Source organism: Dermacentor variabilis, chromosome 4 (genome assembly GCF_050947875.1).
Source record: "Dermacentor variabilis isolate Ectoservices chromosome 4, ASM5094787v1, whole genome shotgun sequence".
In the NCBI taxonomy this organism is placed as follows: Eukaryota; Metazoa; Arthropoda; class Arachnida; order Ixodida; family Ixodidae; genus Dermacentor; species Dermacentor variabilis.
In genome coordinates this window covers 165,809,087-165,825,577 of record NC_134571.1, presented here as the reverse complement: position 1 = coordinate 165,825,577, position 16,491 = coordinate 165,809,087, and the positions used below count along the sequence as shown (strand labels likewise).

At 45.7% G+C, this 16,491-nt stretch overlaps 1 long non-coding RNA gene across 1 annotated transcript in view; it reads left to right on the top strand.

The window, feature by feature from the left end:
• LOC142578048 (uncharacterized) overlaps window positions 1-16,491 on the top strand; it is a 56,375-nt gene that overhangs the window by 15,139 nt on the left and 24,745 nt on the right. Inside the window, exon 3 of the long non-coding RNA XR_012827144.1 lies at window positions 13,187-13,290. This is a non-coding gene — a long non-coding RNA (uncharacterized LOC142578048). The remainder of the gene's footprint in view (window positions 1-13,186; window positions 13,291-16,491) is intronic.

Genomic DNA, 16,491 nt, shown 5'->3' with positions numbered 1-16,491 from the left:
ATCTTTTAGTTCTACTGTGCCTTCACCTGAAATTTTGGATTCGGTTGGGCACCATCCTACCTCTTCTAGTATTGCTCTACCTGGCCTTGTTCCAGAGAGCCTCTCTCTGTGGGCAATTTGCTGAGCTTCAATTATCTCGGCTATTGTGTTGTGGAGCCCGAGTTTCATTAATTTGTTATCCGGAGTGTTAATCGGTAACCCCACTGTTGTTTTGACTAGCCTTTTAATTAATATGTTCAACTTGTTTATCTCTGTCTGTGTCCAAGTGAGCATCCCAGCTACATATGAGAAGTGACACAAGGCGAAAGCGTGGACCAGTCTCATGGCGCTCTCCTCTCCCAGCCCTCTGTGTCTGTTAGTGATTCTCCTTAGCAGTCTTATTACCTCCACAGTCTTGCTTGTGATGTGTCGTATTGTTCTTCCATTTGCCCCGTTTGCCTCCAGGAATAACCCTAAGACTCTAATGGATTCTACTTGCTTAATAGATTCGCCTGCCTTCGTGGTCAGTACTAACCTGGGTTCTTCCTCGGGAACGTATCCCCTCGGTTTTCTACCCCTTCTTCTGTTCTTGAGTACAAGGAGTTCAGACTTATTAGCAGAACATTTGAGTCCCATGCCTTCTAAAATAGACTCTACCTCATAAATGCTCTTCTGAAGTCTGCTTTCCGCATGTCCCATACTTCCTTCAGCGGTCCATATAGTCACATCGTCTGCATAAATGGTAAAGTGAATGCCCTCTATCCCTTTTAGTCCCTTTGCCACTTTTGACATGGCCAGGTTGAAAAGCATAGGTGACAAGACCGACCCTTGTGGCGTCCCTCTGACACCGAGATCCATCTTCTTTGATTTAATATCCCCGAATCTAAGGTGAGCTGAACGATTGCCAAGAAAGGTTTTGACCACTTCGTAGAGTTTTCTCCCCAATCCCAGTTCGGAAATCACTTCAAGTATTGCTCTATGCTTAATTCTGTCAAAAGCTTTTTCGACATCCAACCCCAAGAGAGCTCGAGTGTTTTTTGGTTTAGCTAATAGCAGTTGATGTTTGATTAACAACATGGCATCTTGTGTGGACAAGCCTGATCTGAAACCAATCAGATTGTACGGTAGGATGTCATTGTCCTCCACATATTTCGTTAACCTGTTCAATATGACATGCTCCATTGTCTTCCCTAGACATGATGTTAACGAAATTGGCCTCAGATTATCCAAGTTGAGTTGCTTGCCCGGCTTTGGTATTAAGATAGCAGAAGGGTGGGTCTCAAAATTATTCTGCAGAAAACTAAAGTTATGTTTAACAGTCTTGGAAGAGAACAGCAGTTCACGATAGGTAGCGAGGCACTGGATGTGGTAAGATAATACATCTACTTGGGGCAAGTAGTGACTGCGGATCTGGATCACGAGACTGAAATAATCAGAAGAACAAGAATGGGCTGGGGTGCATTTGGCAGGCATACCCAGGTCATGAACAGCAGGTTGCCATTATACCTCAAGAAGGAGATGTACTCTTATCTCCGCTCCTTTCTCTCTAACCGAGTGGCTCGTTTCCGAGTGGGCACACATATGACCGATCCCCACCCGCTCACCCGTGGCACTCCTCAAGGTGATGTTCTCTCTCCTATCCTTTTTATTCTTGCTATGACCCCTCTCACCTCCCAACTAGCCCAGATTCCTGACCTCCATCACATCTTTTATGCCGACGACATCACCCTCTGATGTTCGTCTGGTTCTCCCGGTCACGTACAGGACACCCTGCAACGTGGCCTCGATCTCATCAACTCCTTTCTCTCCACTGCTGGCTTTTCACCTGCTCCGGAGAAATCCGAGCTTGTCCTTCTTAACTACTCCTCATACCAGCGCTCCCACAACGCCCTAATCTCCCTCCATCTTTCCGGCTCTCCCATTCCTATTGTCCCCCATTGCAAAGTTCTTGGCTTCCCCTTGCATGCAGCCAAGAATGTGCAAGCCCTACACCATGCTGTCAGGACTTATCACTCGGTAACTCACCTCCTGCGGCGCGTGGTCACTCGGCGCTCGGGCCTCCACGAGGCTCATGCGTGCCGAGTTGCCCATGCGCTCACCCTCAACAAGATACTGTACCTTGTGCCTTACGTTTCCTTCACCCACACTCAGCTTAACACCCTCGAGACCGCCCTTGTGGGCCTCTACAAGGCAGCTCTCAACCTCCCTATCACCACCTCCACTGCTAAGCTCTTTGCCACAGGCCTCTTCCATCCTCTTCGTTCTCTTCTCTCTATCCACCGTGACTCCCAGCTTGCCCCGCTTTTTCTTACCCGTCAGGGTCAGTGGTTACTGGCCCAGGCGGGTATCTCTCCCATTCCCGTTTCCTCCTTTACCTCCCCAAAATCCACCCCGGCGCCCAATCTTCGCATTCTCCCCCTCCCGTCCAATATGTCCCCTGTCCTGCATGCCGGCCGTGGTCACGCGGCCGCGCAGCATTATACCCCCCTCTTTCCTACCCAGGAAGTAGCCTACATGGATGCCTCTTTCATAGCCCCGCGAGGTTCCTGCGGCTACGCTATCTACGATCCCCACCTCCCAGCACCTGAAACTCACAAAAGTGGGCCGTACCTACACCCTCCGGATGCACTCTCTCTCGAGGTCCTTGCCAATGTACATGCCCTACAATCATTTCCCTCCCTGCCCTCGCTCCCAGAGTACACGATATACACCGACTCAGAACAGAACCGCACCCATATACAGAACAATACAATATACAGAACCGCACCCTACCCCATTCACTGCAACAAGAGGTCGAACGAGCGCTCTCCGCACTGCGACCTTCAACCGTTTTCCTCCGCTGGGTCGCTGGGCATTCGGGGATTCACGGCAATGAGCTGGCACATCAGCTCGCCCGTGAAGTTTTTAACCGGGCACCGTTGATCCCCTGGTCGGGGCCCTCGCAGGATTCTGGGGGACTCTCCCTGCGCCGCACCATGAAGGAAGTTTACCTCCAGCTCCGTCTCGACAAGCGCATCTGCCCTCCCCCTCATCCATCACTCACTGTGCCGGAGGCTCGCCTTCTGCGGCACATCCAAATGAATGCACTGGTAACCCCTTCCCACCTCTTTCTCTATCGCTATCGCTCCGACCCCTCCTGTCCCAACTGCCCCTCTACTTATGAAGACCTATCCCATTGCCTATTCTACTGTCCGGCTGCTCAGCAATGAAGTTCCTATCCTCCTCCTTCGCTTTCCATCACCACCTGACTCGACTGGCTTGGCGCTGAAGGTGAAGAAGAACAGCTTCGACTGGCCACCCAGGCGGTCGATATGCTTGGCCTGTAATTTTTGGCTGAATAAAAGTCTTATACTACTACATAGCTCCGCTGCACCCTCTTCCTCCGCTCCTCTCCACGCGCTCTCTACGCCACCACCGTCTTTGATCTTCTACTGCGCCCGACGTTCGTTTCCACATTTCGCTATGCTCATTCGCTCGGTTACATGGGACAGGGACGCTGACCGTACGAACAGGCCCCATGATATGTTCCTTAAAACGATCCGTTACGTCGTACGTGCTCCTAGGCCTGGGACGGCAGGCGCCACTGAACGTTTCCACGTATCAAACAATTTCTAATTGTCCGACAACCACGTGGGCCGAATCTTACCGAAAAGGCACCGCTCATGTGGCCCCGGAGAGCGGCAGGGGTGGCGTCAGAGGAGGTTGGCTTGCCCAGGCTAGCGCAATCACATGCCGCTTCCTCCGAATTGTTTCTTTCTTTAATGGTTTGCACAATTCAGCGGCGCTATAACGTAAGGCTATTTCAACTTTTCCATTCCAATTCTGCAATCAGCCCTCCGCGATTGGTCAAATACTTCTTTGTGCCACACCCACTTCACTTACCTGTCATGCGGCGTCACGAAAACCGCGATAGCTCCCAATGTGACACGATGTGTGCACACTGATTACGCATGATTCGATCGAGCAAAAGGAAAATAAATATTTCTGATTTGACGCTTTGCGCCATTAACCTTCCGGTTTTGGTCAAAAAGTGTCAGGCTGCAGCCGCTTCACCTGCCTGTCACTCGACGTCACAAAACCGCGAAGACTCATTGCTCCAAAGTGAGGTGTACGCGTTATAGATGCATTAATATGTCGAACAAAACTTATTTTTGTCTGAATAGCTGTAGACTCTCCAGTTCTGAAAGGGATAGAAAATGGCTGCCACCCGTCGCTCGGGCACTGGATACTCGCACCTGCCGCAGAGCATGGGTTCATTTGAGTATAACTAAACTTTATACACGGTCTTATAAGGTTAATGAGCCCTCTCGGCACGTATATGACATGGCTTTACCACCTCTTCTTTGTCGAGAATACGTTTTAGTGGCATCTTTATATGTCCGTTCCACGCCCATGCTGTTCTAGACAAGCCACGAAGTAAGCCACGACAAACCACGGGAAGCGAAGTAAAGGAAAGCGGAAAAAGCGTAGAAGCCGGCACCACCCTCTTTATCCGGTTGTCTATTTGCAGTGCGCTGCCTGGGCACCATCGAAACCCTCTCCGCTTGAGCGTGCTCCTCGCCTCTTGTCAGCTAATTAGATAATGAAACCTGCTCAACGTAGGCAATGTTATTCATTTTGAAGCAAAGTGACCTCCTATATACGAAGAGAGCGTTTGATTGGGCTGTTGAGGGAACGCTGCGGGTCACCGCTCGATGCTTGCGTCGACGGTGGCGTAAATTTTACCTCAGAAGATTGGAATCAAAACTCAGAGGAACAGTTCAACGTTAGAGGGCCCTAGACGCAAGCTCCAGTAATGTAGCTTAAATTAGCACGTAATATTGAACTTCATTCAGCGGCCAGTGAACACACTTCTGTTGAATAAAGTCCAACAGCACCTTACTATGTTAGCCTTGCAAATATAAGCCGAATAAGCGCTTCCTCGAAAGTGCACACACCATTTGATAGAACAGTGCGAGATTATAAATGACTTCTTTGAATTTCTTGTAGTTTTCTTTTGATATTTCACCTACATCATTCTTGCCCCACTGTATATTTGTTACCCGGAAATTCCAACCGAGTATCGAACTTTTCATCGGGTGAGGAGGAAAGGACTTGTGCGACGCGGCGCGCCGCTGCTTGCATGTGTGGCCCCATTCACTGCCGAACGATCTCGAGTTCTTTTAGGTCGTTCTTCGCGAAATATACGTGATATCAATTCATACAGGGTCGCCGAAGAACCCTGTTTGGCCGCTTGGTGCAGCGGTAACTACTGTATACGGAAATGCCTCTCGGCTTGCCAAACGTGCGACACGCATCATCAGTAGTCATGCGTGTGTGTGTTGCCCACTATTATGGCCACTAATGACCACTGCGCCACCACCCGGGGTGGTGGCGTAGTGGCTATGGCGTTGCACTGCGAAGCGATGAGTGCGAGATCGAGTGTCGGCCGCATTTTAAGGAGGTGAAATTCAAAAACTCCCATGCGCCGTGCATTGGATGCGCGTTAAATAATTCATCATCATCATCATCGCCATCATAATCATCATCAGCCTGTCTACGCCCACTGCAGGGCAAAGGCCTCTCCCATACTTCTCCAACTACCCTGCTCATGTACTAATTCTGACCATGTTGTCCCTGCAACCGCCTTCATTTCATCCTCCCAAATAACTTTCTCCAGCCCCCTGCTACGCTTCCCTTCCCTTGGGATCCACTCCGTAACCCTTAATGACCGTCTGTTATCTTCCCTCCTCATTACATGTCCTGCCCATGCCCATTTCTTTTTCTTGATTTCAACTAAGATGTCATTAACTCACGTTTGTTCCCTCACCCAATCTGCTCTTTTCTTATCCCTTAACGTTACACCTATCATTCTTCTTTCCATAGCTCGTTGCGTCGTCCTCAATTTGAGTAGAACCCTTTTCGTAAGCCTCCAGGTTTCTGCCCCGTAGGTGAGTACTGGTAAGACACAGCTATTATACACTTTTCTCTTGAGGGATAATGGCAACCTGCTGTTCATGATCTGAGAATGCCTGCCAAACGCACCCCAGCCCATTCTTGTTCTTCTGATTATTTCCGTCTCATGATCCGGATCAGCCGTCACTACCTGCCCTAAGTAGATGTATTCCATTACGACTTCCAGCGCCTCGCCGCCTATTGTAAATTGCTGTTCTCTTCCGAGACTGTTAAACATTACTTTAGTTTTCTGCAGATTCATATTTAGACCCACTCTTCTGCTTTGCCTCTCCAGGTAAGTGAGCATGCATTGCAATTGGTCCCCTGAGTTACTAAGCAAGGCAATATCATCAGCGAATCGCAAGTTACTACGGCATTCTCCATTAACTTTTATCCCCAATTCTTCCCAATCCAGGTCTCTGAATATCTCCTGTAAACACGGTGTGAATAGTATTGGAGAGATCGTGTCTCCCTGCCTGACGCCTTTCTTTATTGGGATTTTGTTACTTTCTTTATGGAGGACTACGGTGGCAGTGGAGCCGCTATAGACATCTTTCTGTATTTTTACATACGGCTCGTCTACACCCTGATTCCGTAATGCCTCCATGACTGCTGAGGTTTCGACTGAATCAAACACTTTCTCGTAATCAATGAAAGCTAGATATAAGGGTCGGTTATATTCCGCACATTTCTCTATCACCTGATTGATAGTTTTTGATAGTTTGAATATGATATATTGTTGAGTAGCCTTTAAGGAATCCTGCCTGGTCCTTTGCTTGACAGAAGTCTAAGGTGTTCCTGATTCTATTTGCCATTACCTTAGTAAATAGTTTGTAGGCAACGAAGAGTAAGCTGATCGGTCTATAATTTTTCAAGTATTTGGCGTCCCCTTTCTTATGGATTAGGATTATGTTAGCGTTCTTCCAAGATTCCTGTACGCTCGAGGTCATGAGGCATTGCGTATACAGGGTGCCCAGTTTCTCTAGAACAATCTGGCCACCATCCTTCGACAAATCTGCTGTTACCTGATCCTCCCGAGCTGCCTTCCCCCTTTGCATATCTCCCAAGGCTTTCGTTACTTCTTCCGGCGTTACCTTTGGGATTTCGAATTCCTCTAGACAATTTTCTCTTCCATTAACGCCGTGGGTGCCACTGGTACTGTATTAATCTCTATAGAACTCCTCAGCCACTTGAACTATCTCATCCATATTAGTAATGATATTGCCTGCTTTGTCTCTTAACGCATACATCTGATACTTGCCAATTCCTAGTTTTGTCTTCACTGTTATTAGGCTTCCTCCGTTCCTGAAATCAATGAAAGCTGTATATAAGGGTCGGTTATATTCCGCACATTTCTCTTTCACCCGATTGATAGCGTGAATATGGTCTATTGTTGAGTAGCCTTTACGGAATCCTGCCTGGTCTTTTGGTTGACAGAAGTCTAAGCTGTTCCTGATTCTATTTGCGATTACCTTAGTAAATACTTTGTAGGCAACAGACAGGAAGCTGATCCTTGTCGAAGAACCCTGTGGTATTTGTTTCCTTGGTCAATAATTTTTCGAGTCTTTGGCGTCCCCTTTCTTATGGATTAGGATTAAGTTAGCGACCTCTAGCGTATTCCGGTACGCTCTAAGTCTTGAGGCATTGCGTGTACAGGGTGGCCAGCTGTCCCAGAACAATCTGCCCACCATCCTTCAACAAACATGCTGTTACCTTATCCGCTTCGCTGCCTTCCAGCTTTGCTCTTTGGACGAGCACGTATACTGGGGATATCAACCCAGATATATAAAAACCTTGTTGCGCTACAACAGCGCACACTGTAAATTGATTAGGAAAAGCACAGCAACAACGTGCATTAAGGCCGCACTTAGTGAGTCGTGTGAGCATGAGTGCGATCAAAATTTTTAAATCCGATAGCGCGATTACAGAGCGCAGGCTTTCCCAATTCTGTGATCACTTCAGTATGCGAATCCACTTTGCAGGAAGAGAAAAGAAGTTCCGGTACTTCCGAAAAAGAAAAGAAAGACAAAAGACAAGCGCACGTGGTGCCATACCTACACAAGTTGTTATACAATCTGAAGAAAGTTTCCAATAGACATAATAATAATTTGGTTTTGAGTGCCCCGTGTAAGTTGTGCTCTATACGTACTCGCATCAACAAGCGCGAAAGGCACCTGTGCTCCACAAATCATAAAACTCGTTTGACTGAGTGCAGGTGCAACGTCATCTATCAGATACCGCTCAGCTGTGGAAAATCTTATATATGTCAAACGGGACAGTGCTTCAATGAAAGAGCTCGTTAGCCCAGCAGTAACCTAAAGAATGGCGATGGCAGTCATTTAGCCGGACACTATAACAACTGTCACTGCACCCCCATATTCGAAAAGACAAAATTCATAGGGAAAGGAAATGGTAAGAGGGAAAGGGAAATAGTAGAGGCCTTTCACATTAGAAAGGAAGGAGATAAATGTGTAAGCACTCCCTCTCTTGCCTTACCGGTAAAAGAAATCCCATTTTTGGAAGAAAGATTATAATGTTGTTTATTTGCAGATGTTCTTTCGACTGATGTGCGCATGCCTATATTGAAAAAGTTATAAATGTCCGGAGAATTTCAAGTAAACTTCCAGTTGGCAGTCAGCGCTTGTCTGTAGTATTTGTTTCCTTGTGTACTCGTCTTTCTCCCTCTGGTTAACCTCAGTTCTATGAACAATCTCATCCATATTAGTAATGATATTGCCGGCTTTGTTTCTTAACGCATACATCTGATTCTTGCCTATTCCTAGTTTCTTCTTCACTGCTTTTTAGCTTCCTCCATTCCTTAGAGCATGTTCAATTATATCCATATTAGACTTCCTGATGTCAGCTGTCTTACGCTTGTTGATTAACTTGGAAAGTTCTGCCAGTTCTATTCTAGCTGTAGGGTTAGAGGCTTTCATACATTGGCGTTTCTTGATCAGATCTTTCGTCTCCTGCGATAGCTTACTTGTATCCTGTCTAATAGAGTTACCACCGACTTCAATTGCGCACTCCTTAATGATGCCCATAAGATTGTCTTTCATTGCTTCAACACTAAGGTCCTCTTCCTGAGTTAAAGCCGAATACCGGTTCTGTAGCTTGTTCCGGAATTCCTCTATTTTCCCTATTATCGCATCTCATTGATCGGATTCTTATGTACCAGTTTCTTCCATTCCCTCCTCAAGTCTAGGCTAATTTGAGTTCTTACCATCCTATGGTGAATGCAGCGCACTTTGCCGAGCACCTCCACAGTTTGTATGATGCCAGGGTTAGCGCAGAGTATAAGTTCTATTTATTTCTAGTCTCGCCCTTCGGACTCCTCCACGTCCACTTTCGGCTATCCCGCTTGCGGAAGTAGGCTTTCATTATCCGCATATTATTCTGTTCTGCAAGCTCTACTAATAACTCTCCCCTGCTATTCCTAGAGTCAATGCCATATTCCCCCACTGACTTGTCTCCAGCCTGCTTTTTGCCTACACGGGCATTGATGTCGCCCATCCGCACTTTACCCACCACTGATTCCACGTCTTCATAGAAGCTTTCAACTTCCTGGTCATCGTGACAGGATGTAGGGGAGTAGACTTGTACGACCTTCTATTAGTACCTCTTATTAAGTTTCATAACAAGACCTGCCACCCTCTCGTTAATGCTATAGAGTTCCTTTATGTTATCACCTGTATCCTTATTAATCAGGAATCCGACTCCTAGTTCTCGCATCCCCGCTATGCCCCGATAGCACAGGACGTGCCCTCTTTTTAGCACTGTATATGCTTCGTTTGTCCTCCTAATTTCACTGAGCCCTATTATATCCAAATTACTGCCCTCCAATTCTTCCAATAGCACTGCTAGACTCGCCTCACTAGATAACGTTCTAGCGTTAAATGTTAGCATGTTCAGATTCCAATGGCGGCCTGTTCGGACCCAGGTATTCTTAGCAGCCTCTGCTGCGTCACAGGTCTGACGCCGCCGTGCTCAGTTGCTTCGCAGCTGCTGGGGACTGAGGGCCGGGGTTTGATTGTGGTATTCATATAGGAGGTTGTGGCCAAGTACTGCACCAGAGCGGCCTATCCTGCTCTGGTGAGGGAGTGCGTTACCGGTTCTGGTCACCGGGATGAGGCCGCCCTCCAGGCCTGTTTATGCAATTTTATCAACACGCGGATTTTTAGTTTGTTTTAATCTGGTGGAAAATTGCGCGGCACCGGGATTCGAACCATGGTCCTCTTGCACGCGAGGCGGATACTCTACCTCTACGCCACCGCTGCACCCAAATAATCCAGGGTGGTCAAAATATTTTGGAGCCCCTAACTGCGGCGTGCCTCCTAATCTTATCGTCGTTCTGGCACATAAAATCTCAGAATTAAAAAAAAATTGCCGATGCCCGAAAAAGCATGACTCTTCCGCACGATGCTTTTGCACGATACTTTTGCCCCGAAATTGGGCAAAGCCAATTTTGGGGTCGGCCAAGTCAATTTTTGGATTGGGCCAAGTTGGTTTTGAACGTGGGTCAAGTCAATGTTCGAATTCGGCAATGTCCATATTTTTGGGTGCCGGCCACCCCATTTTTGGGGATAGGCCAAATCAACTGTGGGAGTGGTTCAGGTTCGTTTTAAACATGGGTCCAATAAATTTTCGAATAGCGCAAAGTAATCTTTTTTTTCTTTTGGGGGTTGGGGGGGGAGGGTAGCCACGGCGTCCATTCGACACCGCGACTCTGCGCCGTGGGATTTCGCAGGGCGAGTAGCAGCAAGCCTAGCGCCGGGAACATGACGTCATCACTTGGTCACGTGGGCTTTTGAGCCATTGGATTTTAAGGCCGGGCTCCGTATTTTCCATTTCATGGGGCATATAACGCTTTCGCATTAGAAAATAGTTGTTTTGGCTGTATCCTTCTTCACTAAGCGAAGAGAACCAGCGTCCGTGAATTGCCAGCATGAATCGGAAAATCTTCACACTATAGGACCACTTGACGTGGGGATTATTGTACAAGATCCTGTGGTTTGTATATTAGCAACGCAATGCAAGCCAGTATATCTAAGCGCCAATTGTTAGAAAACTGTTGCGTCAGTCACTGGCTTCGTTTTCCAACGTTTCAATTCTATTAGACTGAAATCACTATGGTATGTCTCACCAGCACCGCACATATAAGCTTTGTGCTACGGCACTGCATTTCACCTTGTGAAGCTGTAATATACGAACGGAATTGATTGGAAAGGATCCGGTGACTATCTGTGATGGCACAATTTCTATAAAATGGGTCAGCGTGTCGTAGAGTATGGTACCAACAAGATCCAAAAACCAAACAAAAAGTCGGTGTCTTCCCCTTCTTTCACGAAAACAAAAACAAAAAAGGCACCTGCTAACGCCGGAGTAAGACCTCACATGATCGCGCTGTACGCTTGGACTATGCGTTAATATGGAACAACCGCCGATGGCCGTAGCCGGTCGCTAGACCACACGACAAGCGTCTTAATGAAAACAGTTTTATACATGGGTGGATACCTCTAGTAACACACGATGTTGTCGTGGAATGTATGTACAGACACCATCTTGAACTCTTGTAACAGTAGAAAGCACAACTTGTTACGTAGCAGAACACTACCCATGCTGTTATGGTGGTCATATGTTTCGTTGCTAAACGAACCATATAACGCCCCTGGTTACGCCCCTGGTTGTGAGCTGCTAAACCACAGCTCAGAACCACAAGTCAGAGTAGTGAATTTTTTTTTTCAGAAATACAGAACTGATTTCCGAGGGTTCGTGCGCACATGTTGTACATGCGCACAAACATTGCTACGGTGCTCCGTCCACCTCAGCGCCAGCCTAACTTTTGGTCATATCTTTACCTAAATCACTCCAGCGCGTCTCATAGAGCCGTTTCTCACGTAAAGACGCCCCGTCATTCCAAGTAGACCCCTTCAGTGCGTATACAATCGTCAAAACGGCCACCAAGCGTATGCTTGACATACAACACGGAGCGCTCGCCCAAGCGAGCATGCCGACTGCATATGGATGGTGCCACTGCCTACGCAATATGGTGACGTCCACGAAAAAAATTTGTTATACCACTGGGTATATCCCCAACTTTGGCCAATCCAAGAGAGTGGGTTCTGCCACTTCGACTTTTTTATATGTGTATTACAGCTTTGTACATGCAACTTTCTTTACGATTCTTCGCTAGACAAACTTGCCGAAGTCATCATGCCATCGCTATCTCGGTGTCTTATGTTAGGGCGCATTACAGAGAACTCTGTGAAATTGGCTCTAGGTTGTGAACAGCACAGTGTTTCATAATAAACATTGTATGCCATAATATTTTCACTAATGCTGTGCATTAGCATAAGTTTTACATAATACACACCACATTGAATCACGCTAAATGAAATTATACGCCTCACGTTTACCTAATACCATTTAAATAAACGCTCCACCAAAGCTGCGTTTCAAGTAGGTTGCAGTATGTTCGTAGTGCGGCAGACTAATGTTACGGCAAACCTGGTAATGAAACTAGAGGAGCTTGAAAACGTTAGAGGCGTTTTTACTGTATCCTGGAATAATTAAAGTCCCAGTCTATAGTTGGAGCGAATGTGGGGCCCCATAGTGGGGATGGCAAGGAATAAATTAAAATAGTTGGCTAATATACGAGATGACCAAAATTGCTGAACCTTTGCTTATGACTCGTTTAGGAGCATTCAGCGAAACGCTCAGTAAATTTTCGCCGTTGGCATGGAATAACCAAAAATGGTAGCAATTCGATATATGCAGATAATGAGAGCTAGGATGTGAATTATACGTACAGAAAGTATGTACGGTGTAGATTATTGACTACCTTTCTAGAAAAACACTTATATATGCGTTTTTTAGCTTTGCAAGCGTAGTATAGAAAACGCGAAGGTAGTTTGCCCAATGTCCTAAATGAACTCAACGTGCCACAAAAATAAAATTTTGACAGATTAGCCGGCATTTTATTCATTATCCGCACGGAAAGCTTTAATAGCGTCAGGCATTTCAGTCAGCTGTGCTGTGTTTAGTTTCTGCTTAAGCACATTCAAATTGGCTACACAAATGCTGTGTTGCTGCCTAGAAGCTTGCACCGGGCTTTTGATGCTGCTCTTTGCCAGTTGTGCTTTTGCAAATGAAATTGTTCAGGTATATTTTTGAGCAAGAAATAATAGAATTCAGCAGTAAGATGGCATTGTATTAGTGGTACCGTAGACACTACAAGCAGTTTGTTATTTCGCATTGTTTTTCTCGTTTCCAGGATAGAAAGAGACATCATAGGATATTTCTATCAATGCAATGACGAATACAATACTGAAGGGGGCAAACGAAAGAAGCCGAATTGTGTCAGATTACAACCACCAGGTATGCAATCTGTGATTGAATCTTTCCGTTCACTATCTTTTGAAATATGTCCTTATGCCTTTGAGGCTCTAATTTTTTTTCGAGCAAATGAACGTCGCAGGGAATTTGCTCGTCGGAACTACACAACTAGCCTTCTAATTTGTACTGCGCGTGGCTTTGAATTTGAAAACAAACCGGGGAAAATGCAAACGTTCGAAAAAATTCACAAAGCCATCACTAAATCTGCGAGTACTGCACATAATTCGAAGCACCTGTCATGCTACAGGACATATCTGATGATTACTTTCTGTGGCAGCGAAGGAAATACTAAGTGGTAAGGGCGTTTGTTCCTGTGTTACCGTGCCAACTAGTACAAACGTTCTGCTAGCAATTTCGGTTTCAATTTGATCAACAAGTTCAGCACACAAAATACTATTTTTTTAAGTTACCTGTGCGAGCGAACTAGCTATCTCATTGCCATAGTAATATAGTGATAAGGTGAAATTAGTTACGCCGACCCTTTTACCAATAAAGGGAACACTGATGCTGAAATAACTTCTGAATGAAGAGCGGAAAGAGATAAAAATTTAAGGTTTGTGGAGCTGTGTTCTAAAATACGTTAGCTAGACTGAGCCGCTTACTGCACCTTACCTGTCTGTTATTCAGTGACGCGTGGAAGTCGCCCAAAGCACTGCAACAAATGACCATCGTATGATATATTTATATTATTTATATATATATATATATATATATATCCAACATGATATATTTTATTAGGATGGAGTGTAGCAAGCTTTTTCATTATTGTAAGGTTTTATATTTTCATGCCGTGTATTGAGAAATCTGTGTTCTGTGATCACGCAATAACAGTATATTCTCCACGTCTACATTGCATAAATGGTTTATTATCAATACCGCAGTCTCAGGAAAGAAAAAGAAGCACTACACGAACTTGCGGTGGCTGCAGATGCCTGCATCTTCGTTCTTCCAATTCTCTTAACGTCACTGGAGCTACGATATCACTGTTGGCAGTTGCATAGAAACCGAATGAATTTTACCATTTCTCAACTTACACGTCCATAAGGCCTTCGCACTGCCCTTGGAAGGAATGAACATAACAAATCAGAGCCAGTTTTCTGCTACAAGACTGACGCCCTTACGAAACAGTTTTTTGACAATAGCAAGAATTAGTGTGGTATTGTTATCCAAAAAATAATTCTTCACCAGGCTTCATATTAATTCTATATCATTGAGTTCAGGATTACATCATGAAAGCTTCACTATGTGTCTACCCGTAATGCTAACGAGAAAATAAATCTTATAGTACCAAAATATTTCTCTGTCCCTTTCAACAATCTGCAACAGCTTTTGCTTTATTTGGCATTGAGAAAAGGGGATGTTTTTTTTCTGAGTTAGCGGAGACTGCACAACTCTTTCGTGTTGAGAACGAGCGCAGTTGTTTAAGCAAACATCTTGCTACAGCCTCGTCTAATAACACCAGGTTGCGGGACTAATGTACAACAAATGGTGTTCCTATAGCCACATCACGAACCTTGGCCTGTACACAGAGCCGCCATCACAGCCAAGGTGCTATTGCGCTGCGCTGCTGAGCTCGAGGTAGCGGTTGCCATTCCGGCTGTGGGCGCCGCATTTCGGTAGAAATAGAACGAAATAACGTCAGTGTGCATAAATTGAGGTACATAAAAAATTTCGGCTGGTAAGAACTGTCCAGGAGTGCCCACTGCACCGATACCTATAATCATATCACGTTTTCGCAAGGGAACACCCCGAATTTTATTAGTTGAATTTTGGTGACGTGTACATTATTCTATGGTTGTTAGTAGGACCCTTCACCCGTCAAAAAAGCTTAGCATTCATGAAACCGTTCAGCTTACCGGTGTTTTAAAGAATCACTGTGCCACTTTGCCGGTGCGTGCGCGAAGGATATTATCAAGCCTGAAACAAAAGCCGTCCTGACGTGTTGCGATACTTGCGTTCTCCTAGACACCCTGCTTTTGTAAGGCAGGGTGTCTTTTCCTCTGGCCAGCAGCTCCAAAAATGGGAGTGAATGACTATCGAGTCACATTTCCTAGAGATACGGCGAGAAAGTGATTGTAGCCTTCAGACACAAGCTAAAAGAAGATGAATAGTGCGTACTCGTCGCACATTTCATGGCATTTTAAACTAGCGGTGTTGCCCATATAACTGTCTTTGTTTTCCTTGAAGTACGAAGTATTCGTATGCAAGTGATAAACGGTGCGCTAGGTATCTCAGAATAATAGCAGACAAGTATTTATCTGGCGCCGTTTTCTCGGTCATGAAATTGGCGATACAGCAAGCTGCAGAATATCACCTGTGAATTTGGTGTTGCACGCGAAATCTTGCAAAAAAGGATTACAGCTGCCACAGCGAGCAACCTCGAACGCCAACCTTGTATAACATTATAGTTTATGAGATTGGTCGTTTCTTACATGTACGGTTTCTGATTTTGTAGTTCATCAGCTGCACCAAGATGTCTTGCTCTGAAAGCCTAACGACAATTCATCGTGGTTACACGGCTTGTATGCTTGCCAAAGAGGACCCATCTGCCGGCGTCGCGGTGTTAATAAATTAGTATACGACTATTCACCGACTTGGCCTGCTTGTGTCTGGCACAGGAAGCACAGCTCCTTTGCTCGTAATGACATGCAGCCATGCAAACCACCCTTGACTCATCAGTGTGTGTCATTGCTATTGATAAATGAATTGTCTGCTCAAAAAGAATCCCTCCAAATGCGTTGCAATATAGGGGTGCGATCTCTGTTATTAGGAGCAGGAAAGTAAATTGTTGCACTACGAAGCCAGAGGTCTAGACAGGGAGAGAAACGAATATTTCACTCATCAAGTGACCTGCATATTGCCACGCGCTAAGGCAAGAGCAAGCAACAGTGCCAGCAGCCAGAAACGAAAAATACCAGGCAAGAAGGGACGTTGCCTTGTCTTGTGTCCTCAACAGCGGCGCGTACCTACTATGGGGAATTGGCCAAGAAGCAGGTGGTTTTCCGTATGGTTCGAAGTATAGAGAAACTAGATTTGAATAGTGAAACGTTGGACGATAGAAGTGTAATTTAGAATTGCAATGAAGATATTGTTTAGAATTTTGATAAAAGAAGTTTTTCCAGCTGGCGCGGGATCTCTTTAACTTCGTCGTCTTCTTCGCCGTTTTTCCCTGGGCGCGCAATG